The sequence below is a fragment of the Mustela nivalis genome (assembly GCF_964662115.1).
Source record: "Mustela nivalis genome assembly, chromosome: 10".
NCBI classification, from domain to species: Eukaryota; Metazoa; Chordata; class Mammalia; order Carnivora; family Mustelidae; genus Mustela; species Mustela nivalis.
The window spans coordinates 15,230,436-15,248,284 of NC_139029.1; the positions used below are offsets into that span (position 1 = coordinate 15,230,436).

General features: G+C 51.2%; 1 long non-coding RNA gene across 1 annotated transcript; it reads right to left on the reverse strand.

Moving 5' to 3' along the window:
* Nucleotides 1-248: 248 nt before the first annotated feature.
* Nucleotides 249-11,639, reverse strand: LOC309843203. The gene is made up of 4 exons (XR_014300007.1): nt 11,546-11,639; nt 4,367-4,452; nt 1,666-1,970; nt 249-411 (listed from the first exon to the last, which is right to left on the reverse strand). It is a non-coding gene; the product is annotated as an uncharacterized lncRNA (long non-coding RNA).
* Nucleotides 11,640-17,849: the final 6,210 nt, after the last annotated feature.

Genomic DNA, 17,849 nt, shown 5'->3' on the forward strand with positions numbered 1-17,849 from the left:
GGGCACCCATCCCCCAGCTCCTCTGAGGGTGAGCTGCCTCCTTTTGTGGGGACTCGCCCTTAGCCAAAGAGACCCAACTCACCAGGAGTCCACACACCCACCCACCTGCCCATTCGACCCCTGGCTGACGGAAGGCTGCAGCAAGGCAGGCCTGTTTGACGCTTCAAGGTGGGACAACTCTGATTCAGTCATTGTAAAGTAGACCTGGGAATCTGTATTTTAAAGATGACTCTACAGATGGACAGGTCTGGAAGCTGCTAGAAATGGGCGCTTTCTTTCTCCTGGACCTTGAATCAGTCCTGCAGTGAGAAGTTTGGAGTTCAGCAGTCCTGGGAGGGAACGTGGCTCTCTCAGGCACTAGCTGGGTGGCCTTGGGCAAGTCACATCACCTCTCTGAGTCTGTTTTCTCACCTGTAAAATACAGATGAGAATATCTGCCTATATGAACGAGGGGAAAACGAAATGAGAACTCTGTACAATGCCTGGAATAAGCAGACACTTGGCAAGTTGTCACTGTCACCAATGTTACTGTCACTGTACCTAGGTGGTCGTCAGGTCCCGAGAACACAGGCCCCTCCCACCTCCCGCATCCAAGGTCGTCTCTCTGCATGGTGTTCAGGACCTTCATATCCTCAGCCCTGGCTCCCAGCTTCAGCAGTGAACTCCCCTCCCCTCTTGCCAATGCTCCTAAACACTCACTTCCACGGGGCCTCCCAGCGCTGACCTCAGCCGGGGCCCTATCAGCTGAGCCCTGGCAGCATCGCTCCCACCATCTCAGCTCCCCACACCCAGCAGGGCCTGGGTAGGGCGGGCCCTTGTCTGCCCGCCAGGCCACCGGAGTTGTCCCTCACTTGGGCACAGGACAAGGAGAGCGCAAGGGTGTGCTGGGCCTGGGGGGCCTTGAGTCGATCATTGCTGCTCGGTGCTAGAAGAGAGGAATCAGGGGAGCGGTGAGCAGAAAGTGCTCAGCCAAAGGCAGGTGTCACTGCCAGTTCCTTCCAGAAGGCTGGTGTCTCCTAGGCGAGGTCAATAGAAGGTGGGAAGAAGACAGACACTCAGCATGGCGCAGTAGTGGAGGTATGAGGGCAGGAGGCTAATTTTCTCAGGGCAAAAGATCCTAATACTTATCTATTTGGAATGTTCTGGTTGTCCTGTAGCCCACCATGAAGGTTTCCCTCTGACACACAGGATCAAGGTCAGTGTCCATAGGAAAGAGTGGAAAGGGTAGATAAGGGAAGGAGTGGGGCAGGGACAAGTGTCAGGAAGGGAAGAGGCTAAAATGACCAAGGGGAAGGAAGTCAGCAGGGAGAGGGCCCAGGAAGGTGGTTCCCCGGGACTGGCTACCATTGCTGTGATCGGGACCTGGGGACAAGGAGCTCAGTGGAGCTCTCAAACCTCCACTCCTGGCTGGGGGTGGGGGGGAATCAGTCCATGTGGACCCATGCTTGCTCAAGCTGGTGACAGCAAGATCATTCTGTAACAGCCCCTCTCGCTCTGCCTTCTCAGAGAATGGACTAATGATAAGTCACCAACACATAGCGCTGAAACCGTCAGGTATGGTGCTGGAACAAGGCATAAGAACCCATTTGCCCCTCACAACAGCCCTTGTTAATATAATATAATATATATGTTATATAATAAGATAACAGTGGGTTAGGTTATTACCTCCATTTTAGGGATGAGGAAACTAAGGCACAGAGAGGTTATGTAACCTGTGCAGTGTCACACAGCTACTAAATAGTGCAGCTGGGATGGTGTGTCATAGTAGTTTCAGGATCGTGTCCTCCCCTCTCCTTCCTCCTCAGCCCTGGAATGTTCCCCGCCATGCCCAGCTGCTTCATGCGGTCGCTGCAGCCTGGAACACGCCTGCCCCATCTCCGTTTATTCTTCCTTTGGTGATCGGAGCAAACAGTTGTGTTTTCACCACTGCAAAAAGTTGGGAACTTCTTAAATGTCCAGCAGTAAGGGGTCTATTAAACAAATGGGGACAAATCTATAGGTTAGAAAAACATGCAGCCGTTAGCAGTGCTCCTGGACAGCTCTAGGTTCCTAGAATGTGCCAGACACTGTGCTAGGTGCCCGAGTGATACACATCACCCCACCGAATCCTCCCAACTGCCCTGCCGGGGAGGCCCCACTCTGCTTTCCCTGTACAGGTGCAGAAAGCGAGGCTCAGAGGAAACAGCCTGACAGTGTGGATCAGGTCCGCGCCCAAGTCTTCCCAGCTCGTGCCCAGAACCCCTACACTGTGCCCACGGCATGGGAAGTGTTTATGAACGTTGTATTGCCCGGACATCGCGACACGTTGCCAAGACATATAGATGGTATGTTCCGCAAAAATACACATCAGAGAGCACAGGAGAAGAACTACCAACATTTTATCTGTTTATTCCTGGCTGGGGGGTGAGCTTGGAATCCATGTTTAATCACTTCCTTCTGGCCGCCTGTTTTGTTTTGCATTGTTTTGTTTTGTTTTGTTTTTTATTCTGCGCAGTGATCCTGAACCACTTGTCTAAGATGGTACTTAGCCACCCACTTAGTTACCCGCTTTGCAGTCTCTGGGCCTCAGTCACCTCATCTGGGCAACATTTCCTGCCCTCTCTGCCCGCTCAGGTCGCTCTGTCTCTGGTTCCTCCGTGGTCCTGCAGAGCCCGGGTTCTCACTTCTGTCACTTAGAGGACTTACTCCCCTGGCTTTGGGCTGAAGCCTCAGGCAAATGCGCCCCTGCCCCAGGCCTGCCTTGCCCATCTCTCACTGGACTGACTGCAGGCGAAATGTATGGAACCCGAGGCTCAGCGTGGGTCGTCTCTTGCTCAAGGTCACACTGCAAAGAAGCAGAACATCAGGGTGAGAAGCCAGGTGCATGGGTCCCCGGGTCCTCTCGGCCACACAGCTTTGGACAAGCACGTGCACAACATCTCTCCAGAGGGGTACCTGTGTCTCTGTGTGTACACTTCTTCATGGGCACACGTATTTGGGGGTGTCCATTGTTCTGTGCCTGCATGCGTCTGTGTGTTCATCTCAGCATCTGTACATTTTCTGTGTGTACATGTCTTTCTGTGTGTACACATCCAAGCGGGTACATGTGTCTCCACGTGTGAGTCCGTCTGTCTCTGTGCCTGCCCACATCTCGGTTGGTGTGTGCATTTGTAGTTGTGTGTAGAGGGGGACGCCAGTTGCCAGGCAAGGCTCTGGAATCAGCCATTGCCTCCGGGCTGCCTGGGGTGGTGGGAAGGGTTCCTTTAGAGCTCCTGGATGTCAGTGGGTCTTTCAGGGGCAGAACTTTCCCCCACAGTGTCACCTGCTCTGGGAATGCTGCTTGGGCAGCCGTCAGGACAGAAGGGGGATTCCTGCTTGGTGCTGGACTAGGAGTCACCCATTTTCTCCTCCTGGAACCAGGCAGTCACCCTGTAAGGTGCCTCACAGACACACATGTAGGGTGCTGGCTTCTCACCCCGATGTTCTGCTTCTTTGCAGTGTGACCTTGAGCAAGAGACTCCCCACGCTGAGCCTCGGGTTCCGTACATTTCACCTGCAGTCAGTCCAGTGAACTTAACGCATGAGCATCTGCAAATCAGAGGGTGGCATAAACCAGAGCTTTCTAGATCTGGAAGTTCCCTCCGTGGTCTTGTCCAACACCCTCCCTGTGAAAAAGGAGGGGACGGAGGTTAAGTGACCTTTACAAGGTGCCCCAGGGAGTCTGCGTGGGTCAAAACTAGAACTCAGGTCTGCGGGAACCAGGCAGGATTCTGAGACGAGGTACATTCAGGGGCTGACTGTTATCTATCCTGCGGTCCTTTATATCTATTCATGCTATAACTTGCCTTTTGTTTTTTGAAACAAAGTATCCACATTCTGCTGGGTTCTGGAAGAAAGACCTCAGGGCTGCTGCATTTCCCTGGCTGCTCCAGATGACTGGTGGCCGCTCCCACAGAAGGCAAGTTAAGAGGCCTGGACGCCTGAACAAAAAACCAGCCTCGGGATTCCTGGGTGGCTCAGTCAGTTAAGTGTCTGCCTTTGGCTCAAGTCATGATCCCAGGGTTCTGGGATCGGGTCCCATATGGGGCTCCTTGTTCAGAGGGGAGCCTGCTTCTCCCTCTGCCTGCTGCTCCCCCCGCTTGTGATTTCACTTGCACTCTCTCTCTGACAAATAAAATCTTAAAAACAAACAAACAAAAAGAGCAACAGCCTCCTATGCTAGTAGTGGTGGCCAAAAACTTAGCTGTGAATAGTACTAAGAGGAAAAAGTCCCTTCTTAGGAGTTTTTTTGGAACATAACTGAAGATGTGGGAGATTTGAAGTGCGAGGTATGAATTCTAGAAGTCAGTGGAAGTGGAATGAAAAAAAAAAAGTCACCAGCACTTACACTCTGATTCATTTCCGGATGGCGGGTGGGCGTGGAGTTCATTTTTATTCCCTTCTTTGTGTTGATCCACTTGTCTTCATTCTGTGCTGTGAGGTGAGCACGCGTTACTTACAGATGGTCTGGGTCCACCCACCTTGCCACGTTGCTTTAAACAGACACCGTGCCCAAGTCACCATGCCTCTGCAACTTTTTCTACGCTCTCTGCCCACACAGGGAGCTCTGCCCCACCTGTCCCCTGCCTTTGGGGGCCTCTGCCACTCAGCAGCTGTGTGACCTCGGGCAAGCTTTGAATCTCTCTGGGCCACAGCTTCCCCACCTAGAAAAGGGGCATGATCATGGTCCGCACGTCATAAGGTCATTGGAAGGATGAAAGAATATGATATATTTAATTTGCTTCATGCAAAGCCCTGCACATGATAAGCATTTGGAAAATCATAACATATGTATGTATATATGTATGTACACAAACACACACTAGAATGTTGTATAGGATCGTAGGATATACACACAATAGTAGAAGTGCCTTTCTTGAGATTTTTGTTTTCTTACTTCTTTGGAGATCAGGGGAGGCAAGAGTTATTGAAGGAAGAAAGAAAATAATGCCCCAATGTCACTGTGTGTGATGCAGCTGGACCGCAGCCAGACAGGAGAAGCAGCCCCCCACATGCCTAGCCTGCTCTGCTTCCTTTGGACCACGTGCGGGAGCAGGGACGCTGAGGGATGCCAGAGCCCAGAGATGACCGCCGTGGGTCAGAAGAGTCCTAGAGCCTATGTATAGAGCGGGTGCGCGAGTGAATGGATCTGCCTGGCTGTAGGGTGAATGAAGGGGAAGAGAGTAAGTCAGGGGTGCAGCAAAACGACTTGCCCGAGGTTGCTCGGCAGTCATTGCCTGAGCCAGGATTTGAACCAAGGCCTGTTGATTCCAAAGTGTATACTGTGGACACTGTTTCTTTTTAAAGGATGGAGTCCCATGGAACGATGGCTTTGCAGGCAAAGTAAAGTACAAAGTCTCCAAGGCTGGTCTGGCTGCCTTGAAGGTCCAGCTGGGTAGCAGGAATTCAAAGGTCGGATGGGTGAGATGCCCTTGATTTCTGAAGTCCTTCGGCCCCCAGGGCTGTTGGCTCTGATTGCAGATAAAAAGACATGGAAACTTCTGTCCCAGTATGACCTGGCTCCTTGTTGTCCTTGCACTGCGGGGAAAGCCAAGTTCTCACAGCCCTTCTACCTCCCAACTGCCTCTTCTAATAGATTCATTGTCTGCCCTGTTTTGTTGTCCCAAGCTCAGGCCACCCTGGTTTGCTGGTGAGCAGCCTCTTCCAAAGGTGAGCTGGCCCTTCTCTGTTTTTGACAATGAGGCCATTCAAAAGCAGACACCTCCAAGAGCAAGGTCAGTGTCGTCCCAAAGGCAGCCAAACCAGTGTGCAGGGAGAGATGTGTGCCCTCTGATATCCAGGTGTGTCCTTGACGCCAGAAGCAGGGTAGGGGTGAGGAAAGACTGTTGGAGAGGTTGGGGACGATCAAAGACCATGCCTTGGGACACCCGAAGTTCACGGCTGCTCTACCACAAAGTGCACGGCTATGAAGCAAATTTGAGAAATGCCATAAGTTCTAGCTCTTTCTTTAAATGGATAGGATACAAATATGTGTGACAATGGCTTGGAAAAGTTCTGCGGTCAGGAGTATTTGTTGACTCTTTTATTTATTTATTTATTTATTTATTTATTTATTTTTCAGTAGGCTCCGCGCCCAGCATGGAGCCCATGTTGACTTTTAATTGAGAATTTCCATGTGTTTTTCTCCTCTCTTCCGCCTCCCCTCCCTCTTGTCCTTCTTTCGACAAATGCTCAAGGCCTTCCGAATTCCCACCAGGACCATCCCGCACGTTGGGGATACAGCAGTGAACGGAACAAAGGCTTCTGTCCCCGTGGGGTTGACAATCCAGAAGGAGGAGGCAGACAATAAATGTAACAAGGAAAACACAGAGTTTGCCAGACGGAGGCAAGGGCAGAGGAGGACAAGAAAGGGGTCCAGGATGGGAGTGCTGGAGTAGTGGGGTGGTTTGCGATTTCAAGTGTAGGAGTGAGGGAACCCTCCCTGAGTCATTGAGAAGGGGACATTTGAGCTGAGACCTGTGGGAGGAGAGGAAGCCCATCACGCAGAGAGCGTTTCAGGCAGAGGGAACAGCACATGCTAAGACCCTGAGGCCCAAGCATGCCCAGTAGGATCCAGGAGCAGCAGGGAGGCCAGCAACCCTTGCCCGCCCCCACCACCGGACACATTTTCACATCTGCCAAAGCAGTTTCAGAAACTGGTGTACTACAGGTAAGAACAAGGGTCTAGTCAGGAAGTCCTAGGTTTTTATCCCCGCTTCACCTCTCCTACAAGTCTATGCAAATTAAGTTGAGGAATGTCATCTCTCAGAGCCTCCAGATTCCTGTCAGACAGGGACACTGACAGGCATCTGCCTCAGAGAGCCATGGCAGGCGTTCTGCGTATGTCTGCCTTCACTCACGGTGGCTCTGCGTATGTCTGCCTTCACTCACGGTGGCTCTGCGTATGTCTGCCTTCACTCACGGTGGCCCAGAGCGAGTCCCTCAATGCCAGCTCTGGTTGGTCCTCATGTTCTCACTGATAAATGTATTTTTTTAATATTTATTTATTTATTTATTTAAGATAGAGGGAGATTGAGCAAGAAAGAGAGACCAAAAGCAGAGGGAACAGCAGAGAGAGAGGGAGAAACAGACTTCCCACGGGGCAGGGAACCCGACGCGGGACTCGATCCCAGGAGTCTGGGATCATGACCTGAGCCAAAGGCAGACACTTCACCAACTGAGCCACCCGGGCACCCCGTGATATTCTTGTAGCTGTCTGAGGAATCCGCTCACTCCTGATGGAACCACTGTCTTCTGAATCCCCCGCTGGATCCTCCCACCCTTGTAAAGCAGGGCACACACCTCACCGTAATCCCGCCGCCTGCTGCTCCCGCAGCAAATAACCCCTCAAGGACAGGGAGAAATGGATCAGAGAGAACTCCAGGAGAAATCCCAGATGGATGGCCAAGACCTAAGGCCGTCTAGGTCAAAGCCAATGGGCTCATGAACTTGCAGAGGCTCCTAAAGCCCTGTTAGGCACCTCTACCCCACTCCGGACAGTGAGGACTCCTAAAATAGCAGGGCCATTTGGAATTTAAAGTACTCTCTCTCACTCCTCCCCAAACCTAGAAATTTCCCTCTTTCCCCACCAGATGCCTTTTCATTGTAAACCCCCAGGAGTGGTCTCTTCACTGCTGAGATTTAAAAACAATTTCTTCAACGGACATTTATAAGAGCCCAAATGTGCAGCCAGTGTTATAGGCACTAAGAACACAAGACAGACCATCTCCCCACCCCTTAAGGAACTTTCAGACCACTGGTTCTCAAAGTGCTGCTCCCACCTGGGAGCTTGTAAGAAATGGAATATCTCAGTCACACCCAGTCCTAATGAGTCAGGAACCCTGGAGTAGGACCCAGCAATCTGTGCTAGGTCTTCTGGGTGATTCTGATGTGTGCTTAAGTGTGAGACTAATGGTCTAGAATAGTGGTTCTCAATCAGGCATGCGCGTACACACACACACACACACACCCCTGCCCCAGGACACTTGACAATGTCTAGAGTTATTTTGATCATCACAGTGTGCAGGAGATGCTGTTGGCCTCTGGCACATAGAGACCAGGGATACTCCTAAACATTCCATAATGCCAGGATTCACCCCTCTCCAAAAACAACAAAGAATTATCCAGGCCCAGATGTCAGTAGTGCCAAGGCTGAGAAACCTTGGTCTAGAGGGAGGAAGACAGGAAAGCAGATAATGAACACTTACATAATGAAATGAAGAAAACCATCCTAGATAGTGAGAAGTACGCACAAGCAAATAATTCAAGGTAATAAGAGAATGGCCAATGTTGGTGACGACGTTGGGTGACCAGAGGGGGCCTCTCCGGGCTTTGGACCTGAGACCTGGACAAGATAGACTTAGCCATTAACAAGTTTGGGGAGAAGACGATTCCAGACGCAGGCAACAGCCCATGCAAAGGCCTAAAGTAGGAAAGAGTTTGATGGGTTGGAGAGGGAGAAAGCGAGGTGATGGGTTCTACACACCCCCTGTCTTCCTCCCTCTCCCACCATCCTTCTGCAAATATTTAGTAAGCACCTACTAGAAGCCAGGCACAGTACTAGACATTAGTGCCCTGCAAAACACCTAGAAGAGCTGGACAGAATCTCTGGTCCACAGAACACAAAGTGAGGAGCAGAGAGTCCTCAAGCCAGGATGGGAGAGTCCGATGGGGTTTCCGGAACGAGAAAGCAGCAGCTGGTCTCCAGAAACCAACTGCCTCTGCCAGTGCTGGCACTCTACGCATTCTGTTCCCCATGAAGCTGGGTTGACTTGTGACTTGTTTTTGCTCCACAGAGGGCTGCAGAAGTCACGCCTGCCACACCCAAGCCTGGGTAAGAGGCCTTCCAGGTTTCACCGGGGGCTCTTCCCACCTGACTCTTGGGACGGCTTCTTGGAACCCAAAGGAAAACATGTTTCCTGTTTCCTCTACCCATGAAATATTCTGACATCAGATGTATAGGCTTTTTCCGCATCAAGCAATTCTCCACTTTTCAGTGGATGCCAACTGGGTGTCCATTCTGACACTAACTTCCCAGCATTAGCTCAGACACCACGGGTGAAGGGCTCAACCCCTAGAGACTGCCCCCACTTCCGAAGCGGGCTGCGAGTCACAGGGGCTCACTCTACTTCTGACTAGCCAGCTACAGAGCAGAGCTGCCCACGACCCCCTCCCTAGCTTCAATCATTTGCTCTAACAGCTCCCAAAACTCAGGGAAACATCGACTTGGATTTATCGGCTTATTGTAAAGGATGTTACGAAGGCTGCAGATGGCCAGCCAGGTGAGGGAGTACAAGGTCTGAGGAAGGGGCACGGAACTCACAGGGCCCCTCCTGGTATGCCACCCTCCTAGCACCTCCCCCTGCTCATCAACCTGGAAACTCCCCAAAGCTTCCCTTAGGGTTTTTAGGGAGGCTTCATTCCATAGACGTGATTGGTTAAACCATTGGCCATTAGTGATTGACACAACCCCCAGCCTGTTTCCTTCTGAGGGGGCGGGGCCAAAAGGTCCAACACTCTAATCCTGAAGGTTGGTTTCCCTGACAACCAGCTGCCCCCCCACACCCCAAGCCTTAGGGACTTCCCCAAACTTACCTCATTAACATAAACTCAGACCTGGTTGAAAAAGGATTGTTCCAAATAACAAAAGATATTTCAGGAGCCAGGGACAAAAACCAAATACAACAAAAGATGCTCCCACGCTCTTACCATTTAGGAAATTATAAGGGTTTCAGGAGCCCTGGCGAAAGGCCAGGAACAAAGACAAAATATGTATTTGTTATTATTTGAAATATCACAGAACCCAACGGCCACGCTGTGTTCTCACAAGGGGGGGGGCGGGATGTCGGGAGGCGGGGTCACAGGTCTGCTCTGTGTTCCACAGTTTCAGCTAAGCCCCAGCCTACCACCAACACCAACCATCAGCCATGCGAAGGCGCCATCTTGGCTATTTCAGCCCAGCTGAGCCCCCAGACGACTGCAGCCCCTGCTGACACCATGTGGAGCAGAAGCCCAGTCAACCCCCCGGCCCAGGAAAGCCCATAAAACTGTTGTTTCAAGCCACTGAGTTTGGGGAGGGTTTGTCAAGAAGCAATAGAAAGGCGAGACAGGCAGGATTCCCACACCTGTGGGTCCTGCCTTGGGTAAGTACCATAAATGAAAATTCAAACACAACAGGGCACTGTGTGAGAGGAGCTTGGGGCAACAGGAAAAGAAGTCAGGAGATGAGATACTTGGGTCCTGACCCTGGTTTTCCCACTAAGGTGCTGTGTGGCTTTGGGCCTAGATCTCTTTGGGTGTCGGTGTTCTCTTGATATAGAAGGACTTGGGTCCCTTGGCCTCAGAGTGCTGTTCGAGCTGTGTCCTCCTTGGCTGGTTGGCTTCCTTGATGATCTTGAATCAACCTGCATATTCCTGCCTCCAAACATTTGCTCATGGTGACCCACCATCGGGATGATCCAATGGGATATTCCAGGTTCTTCCATCTGTGCCTCCTCCTTGATGGTGTCAACCAATGTCCCACTTCTAGTAGTCCTTGTGGAGCAGGGGCTCTCTGAGTCCAGAACACCTGGGTACAAATTCCAGCTCTACTACCAACTAGGTTCGACCTTGGATGAATCTCTTTGCCTCTCTGTGCCTTATCAGTTTCGTCACCAGTAAAATAAGAATACCTCTCTCATGAGACGTATATGTGCAAACCTCCTGGATGAATCAGGTGAAATGTTGACCCCTGGGCCTGACCTAAGGCAGTGACTGCTCTTACCCCCCACCTCCTTTTTCTGTCTCATACACTTGGGCTCCACTGAACATACTTAATTTGAGTCTTGTCTCCTGACCCTATCCTCTCTCTCCCGATAGGCTTTAGGCTTCTGGAAAGCTTCACTCAGGCTGAAACCCAAACCACAAGATTTAGCACCAACCCGCACAGCAGACAAGGCCCTGGGAGCCAGATGCCTGCTGTCTTTTCCCTGGCTGTGCAATCAGGACAGGATGCTGGGCTTTTTTGGGCCTCTGCTTCCTCGTGGGCAAAGCAGAGGTGATGGTCCCCTTTCTGTCTCCTCTTGGGGCAAGAGAAAGACTATCTGAGACACTGAGTGCTAACATGATGTGTAAACTGCTATATGTTTGACATATATATGTAAGGGACACAGTGACCCATGGTCAGACCCCAGGCCTTGAAGGCAGAAGAGCTGGTTCTCATTCTGGCTGTGTGACATTGGGCACAATACCTGCCCTCTCTGGTCCTCAGTACCCCCAACGGTAAAGCCAGGCAGAGTTACAAAACGTGCATTTGGGTTTAGCCTACATAGTGTCCTTTACAAAGCCAGGCTTATTTTTTTCAAGACTGGAGGCATGACCACAGACGTTGATTTCTAGGTTCTCTCTAAAAATATCAGAAGTTGTAGGAGCATGGAGTCTATACATCCATATGGCCATTGCTGTGTGGTGGCATCCCTCTTAGAGAAGGGTCTGTGTCCCCAGGACGCCCAACCCATGCCGGACCTCATGCCCCTCCAGTTGTACTCACGAATGTCCTTTGCCCAGCCGTGACAGCCCCCTGAGTTCGCCAGGCCTGAAGGCGGTAGCCTCTGGGGGCCCCATGCTGTGCTAACATCCCAAGAATCTCTGCCCACAGTGCGTCCGACAGTTACACTTCCTGGTATCCCGCTCAGCCCAGCACAGTTCCGGGAACACCGTGGATGTTCTGCAAACATGCGGCTCCCACCCCTCCCCGGCTGCCTGGTGACCTCGGTTACCCCACAATCCGGGAGGCTTGAGACGCGTCCTGCAGGGTGGGCCCTGCCTGAACCCTGTCCCCGTGTGGCCTGCATCGGCGTGGCCAAGAGCAACAGACATCGGGACCTTGTTCAGTCGGGGTGGGTCTCGGAAAACCTCAGGAACTGTGGATACTTCTTTCTGCCGGGTTCTAAATGGGCCACTCTGCCTGCTCCCCATTCTCTCACCCCAAACAGAACCAAAAGTCACTTGTGGGCAGAAGTTCACCTTCACTACACGGAGAGGTGGACAGCCTGGACTCACCAGCCATCTGGACATCCCTTAGCCCAGTCAAATTGATGAATAGAATTAGCCATCCCAATAGATAAAAGTCCCTCACTGTTCTGACCTTCAGGTTCCCCAAGTGTAAAAGGAGCACACCTCCCCCCAACCCCACCCACCTTGGAGGGATTGGAGGGAGGGCTGCTGATAAGATGAAAGGGGCCAGCCAGGTAACGATTAAAAGGTAACAGCCAGGTCTGTGTCATCATCTCAGCCACAGAAGGACATCTGTGGCATTTCCAAACCAGAAGGAGCTGTTTCTACCAACTCCGTCATGAAACCAGGAAGAAATTGTTGGATGTGCCTAGAGTCAGTTGAAACTGGATGGGAGCAGTCCTGTACAATGTGACCCTTTCACCCCTAAGTGGAGGACACCTCCTGATTTTTGCCCACCCAGCATCCACTTTCTCTTCTGGCAATAGCACCCCAAGTTCCCCTGGGGAAACCAGCCCCTCCTCCATGTGCAGTCTACCTAACTTGTTGAAGTTGACGCCATCAGCCACCTGGCCAATCAGAACCCTAACTCCTCCAAGCACAGTGATTGGTTCATGGTGAGCATGTGACTCAGGTTGAGCCAATAAGAGACCTCTCTGTGATTTTTGCTGAGCTCTTGGAAAAGAGGCATCTTCTTTCATCTGGAGTGATTTAGGAGGACAGGACATAAGCCTGCAGCTGCTGGTGGGCAATTTCACAGGCAGAGAAACAACCAACCAACCAACCTTTGGATGAACTTGATTTTCCTCACCATGAGATGGCGATAAGAGGCCTTATGTCACAGGACTGTCCCTACGACATAATGTTAAATAATGTAACATACATGAAAACACTTAGCACAGAGCCTGGTAAAGTCATTTGCTAGGCAATGGCAATGACAACCTTACTATTATCACGTTTTCAGGCTCAGCTTATATCTGCCTCCATGAAGTCAACCCTGATTGCCTGTGGCCCCATCAGCCTACCCTTTAGAGCAGAATCCGAGTTGGCAAGCTTGCTCAAACGTCAGGATAACAGAGTCCCTAAGGGAAGTGTGTTCCAAATCCAGAATCCCAGGTCCACCTTCTGAGAACCATTGCTGGGGGGGGGGGGTCCTATGGCAGGGCCCTGGAATCTGCATTTTTACCAAGCCCCCAACCCAAGATGATTCTGAAGCAAGTGGTCCGCATACTACACTTGCAGAAACATTCACCTATCCACCATCCCATTTTACAGATGGGGAAACTGAGGTCCACAGGGGAACACAGATCTGCCCAAAGCCACATCGTGGTTCACCAGCAGAGCCAGTCTTGACCCAGAACTTGCACCTTGTGGACCTGGGCTAGTTCCCCCCTGCCGCAGAGGGCACCTTCTCTGGGAACTGAAGCCTTCCTGGAGCCTCTAGCCTGTGTTTTCCACCGCGGGGTCCTCTAATCATCGTCCTTCCTCCCGTCTCCAGAAAATATATCCGCTGGGGGCCCTAAATCTAGTTGGTACAATAAGTACCTGCCCGAGGATGGACACGACTACAAGTGGGACCAAACTATTTAGCAGCTAGTTCAGCGAAGCAGCCAGAGGATCTGACAAGGAGAGGGAGAGACTCCCCCAGATAGCACAAGGGAAGAGCCATTATCCCTTGAGGGACACCCCCGCCAATGTAGACCGTTTTCTTTGTGTCTCTTTTTCTCTCTTGAAATAGTTGTCATGTTGAATCGCTGCTGAATGAGCCTGCTAACCCATCGATGCCAGCAGGAAGGGCCTGCCTTTGCCTTGCCCCCCTCTACTTCCGGGGCTGTCCTATAGCAGGTGCTCAGCAAACGAGGAGATGAGGGAAATGAATTGTGGACCTTGTGGACCATTCCCGTTCTAAGTGCTTCTTGTCCTGTAGATGGTCCATTGGTGCGAATGTTACCAGCCCCTGTCCTCCTCCCCTCTCCCCTTCTCCATCTTCCAGCTGAGGGGCAGGAGGGACCTTGAGGCTCAGGAGATGGTCCCGGTCCCCGCTTGAGGACCACCTTCTCTAGCGTCATGTGTCTGTGCGTTGGAGGGTGGGGTGGGGAGGAGAGTTCTGCCGAAATCGCTTCTGCATGGCCGGGGCGTGCCGTCACCCCCAGCTGCCTACCCTTCCTCCATCAGCTCTTTGGCGCCGAGGCCCTGGCTCAGCCAGGACTGGATTTGATTGATTCTTTATGGCCTGCGGGTCTGATGCCGGAGCTGCACACATGTGGAAGACAAGCCAGGGTGGAGGTGGGGGAGAGAAGAAACCAGGGAGAGCAGCGTGGGCCGGACCCCAACTCTCACAATACACGGGGCTTCCCCAGGTCTGGCCCGGATCGTGACCCGCATGCCCGCCCCACCCACATGCCGATGACTCTGGTTTTTAGAATTGTCCTGGACCTCATTTCCCAGCAATGTCCGATCGAATGGGAATGTCCAAGGCCAGGCCCTTCAGATGGGACAAGCCTGGGCCAAACGTCCTCCCGAAAAAATGTGATGTGAGCAGCGTTCATCTGTTATTGATTGGGAGGCTGTGAGCTTGGCTTCCAAAATCTCCAATAAAACTGGCTTGGAGGAGAATTTCCTGGATCCCCGGTAAGTGGATAAAGATGTTCCAGAAGTCCAGAGTGGTGCTGGTGGGGAAGCTCGCACACCATGTCCAGTTGGTTTTCCCCTTTGTTACTTAATGAAGAACAGAAAACAATCAGCCCAAACTCTCTGCGTGCAGAGACGGCTCTCTTCTCCCTTTGAGTTAATTTCCGGTTGGAGGCAGGAGCCCGCTCAGCCCGAGGGCCCCAGGGAATCTGCCCTCTTCTTCACTCTTGGGTTGGGGGCTGGGGTTGGCTTATTCCTCTGCACATCCCACGGGCGGGCTTTTGCACCTACAGGTGGTGCTAGGAGGACAAGAGTTCTCTAGGGATTACGGCAGAGCATTTGGGGGAGCTGGTTCCGTGGGAACAACCTGGGTTACAGAAAGACGGATCCAACCCTGAGGGTTCCCCCCCTCTCGTGGGCCCTACCGTTTACCCATCCTGTGACCTTGGGCAAGAGCGTTCACTTTTCAGAACCTCAGTCTCTTCACCTGTGAAATGGGTGTCCGCGTTTGTCTCATGGGGAAGTCAACAAGGGTACATAGGCAATGTACTTTACACAGTGCCTGGTTCACGGCAAATATTCCATCAGCATGGCTCGTTATTACTATTATCCCCTGACATCAGTAGCTGGGATTCTGCTGACTTCATGGTGAGTCCCAGAGACGCCCAGAGAGATGGAGTCACCCCTTTTTTGTACTTCTCCTTCCCTTCCTCCACCCCCCACCACATTCTCTTGGGCCGTTGGATGGAAGGATGAAGACAGGCGATCTGAGTCAGAGTGCTTGTCATCTGGGTGGGGGGAGTGGGGGGTCGGCCAGGAGCTGGAAGACCTCAGCAAGAGCCAGGGTGTGGCTGGGAGGTCAGCCCTTGGCCTCACATCTCCGCTGTACGGCGCAAAAATGCTGGGGTGGCCTCTCACCTCCAGCGTCACTGATCTAGGCCTCTTTTGGCCCTCACAGTTGGTGAGGAAGGGGCACCCGACTTTGGCCTTTGCCCGTGTGCACTTACATGACTCTGAGCCCCCGAATGCCTCGTCTCCCAGACAAGGTTCATTTCTGCCTTGTGCACCTCAAAAGGAGGTTATGTCGCTCAGAACAGTCTAGGGCCCGGAGGACTGAGTGGAGATCTGAACAGTGTAGACGATCTAACCAGGAGCTGCACCATTGCTGGTCAGATCCAAACCCCACTGTGGCCAAGTCTCGGAAAACTCAAGTGGGACCTGAACCACTGCCCACGGGGGCCAAGCAGAACTTTCAGTCTGAACCCAGCCAGGCTATCTGGGTGTTAAAGAAAAACCTCAGTGCTCTCCGAAGACAGCAGCATTTGCAATCCAGAATCTATATGGCAGAACGTCATGGTGCCCAGAGCGCAATCCAAAATTAGCAACATACTAAGAGCCATGAACATATGAAGGTTCTGAACCTGATAAAGGACATCTCCGAACAATTTGGAGCTAACGGTGTGTTTCATGGTGAAAGACTGAATGCTTTCTCCTGTGAGCTGTATCTTGCACCAAATAAAAATGAAATAAAAATGGACCATACACCTAAATATAACACATAAAAACATGAAAGTTCTAGAAGAAAAGATAGGAGGAAATTTTGTGATCTTGGGGTAGGGGAGGATTTCTTGGATCCAGCACCAAAAACACTATCTTAAAAGAGGAGATGGACGAATTGAACTGTATCGAAATTAAGAACTTAGGCTTTTGGAAAGACTCTGTTAAGGCGCAAACTGAGAAAAGCCACTTGCAAATCATGTATCTGTTCAGAGACTTGCATCTGGAAAATATAAAGAATTTTCAAAAATAATAAGAGAACAAGCACCCAATAAAAAGGAAATGGGCAAAAGATTTGAACAGACACCTCACCTTCCCTTTTTACCATAGAGTTGGCAAAAAAGCACATGAAAAATGTTCAAAATAATTAATGACCTGAGAACAGGTCATTGAAACTACAGTGAGATACCATTCACACTGGTTAGAATGGCTAAAATTAGGAAGACTGGCCATACCTAGCGTTGGTGAAGACAAAATGCTCATGATCTACTGGCAGGAATGAGAAATAGTATAACCACTTTGGAAAAGAGCGTGGCAGTTTTCATTTAATTAAGCATATACCTATCATTTGACCCAGCTATTCCCTCCCTAGGTACTTGCCGCAGAGAAGGGGAAGTATGTGTGTTCACAAAAACTTGGACGTGAATGTTCTTAGCAGCTTTATTTGGAATAGCTAAAAACCAAGACCAGCCCAAATGTCCATCGACAGATGAATGGACAAACAATGGTACGAGGGACAGCGGCTCACCATGGAATGGAAGACATTAGTGATACACGCAACGAGGGAGAGAAAGAAGTTGGTCAAGAAAGGACACCTGCCATCTGACTCCATATCAAACTCTAGGACGTGCAAACAATTTCTAGTGACCAATGCAGATCCGTGTTGTCAGGATAAGAAGGAAATGTGTCTTATCCCCATTACAGTGATGGTTTCGTGGTGCTCCACATATGTCAAAACAGACCAAAATAGGACACTTAAGATAAGTGTAGGTTACGGCACTTCAAACTTAATGAAGTTGGGGAATAAAATTCCTAGAGTACCCGAGTTGTCCCCTGAGCCATCCAGGCCTCTCATGCCTCTCATTCGGGGATGTACTTCTTTAAGTCTCGTGTTCAACGGGTGTGCCCTGCGGCCTCCCACAGTTGGCGAGTCGGAGGGAGGGGACGTAAAGCGCTGGCGGTAATGCTACTGTGACCTTAATTTGGACTATAGGAGAAGTAAAAGCCAAGAGTTATGGGGGCACTGAGGAGGAACAAATCCTCTCCTCACCCAGCCCCATTCCCGCACCCCAAAGCAGAGCCTGAAGCAGAGAGCTCGTGTGTTATCCCTTTTTCGGGGGATAGAATCCCAGCGAGATGGCTCACTTTATATGCCAGTTTAACTGGGTCATGGGATGCCCAGATAGCTAGCTGGTTAATGCTTCTGGGGGTGTCTGTGAGGATGCTTCCAGAAGATATGAACGTTTGGGTTGGCGGACTGAGTAAAGAAGGCGGCCTTCCCCAGTGTGAGCAGGCATCATCCAATCCACTGAGGTCCTCAACAGAACAAAAAGGCAAAGGGAGTTCAATTTTTTCCCTCTCTGCCCGCCTGCTTGAGCTAAACAGGTTGACCTTCTTCTGCTCTCGATCTGGAGCTCGCATCACCAGCCTTC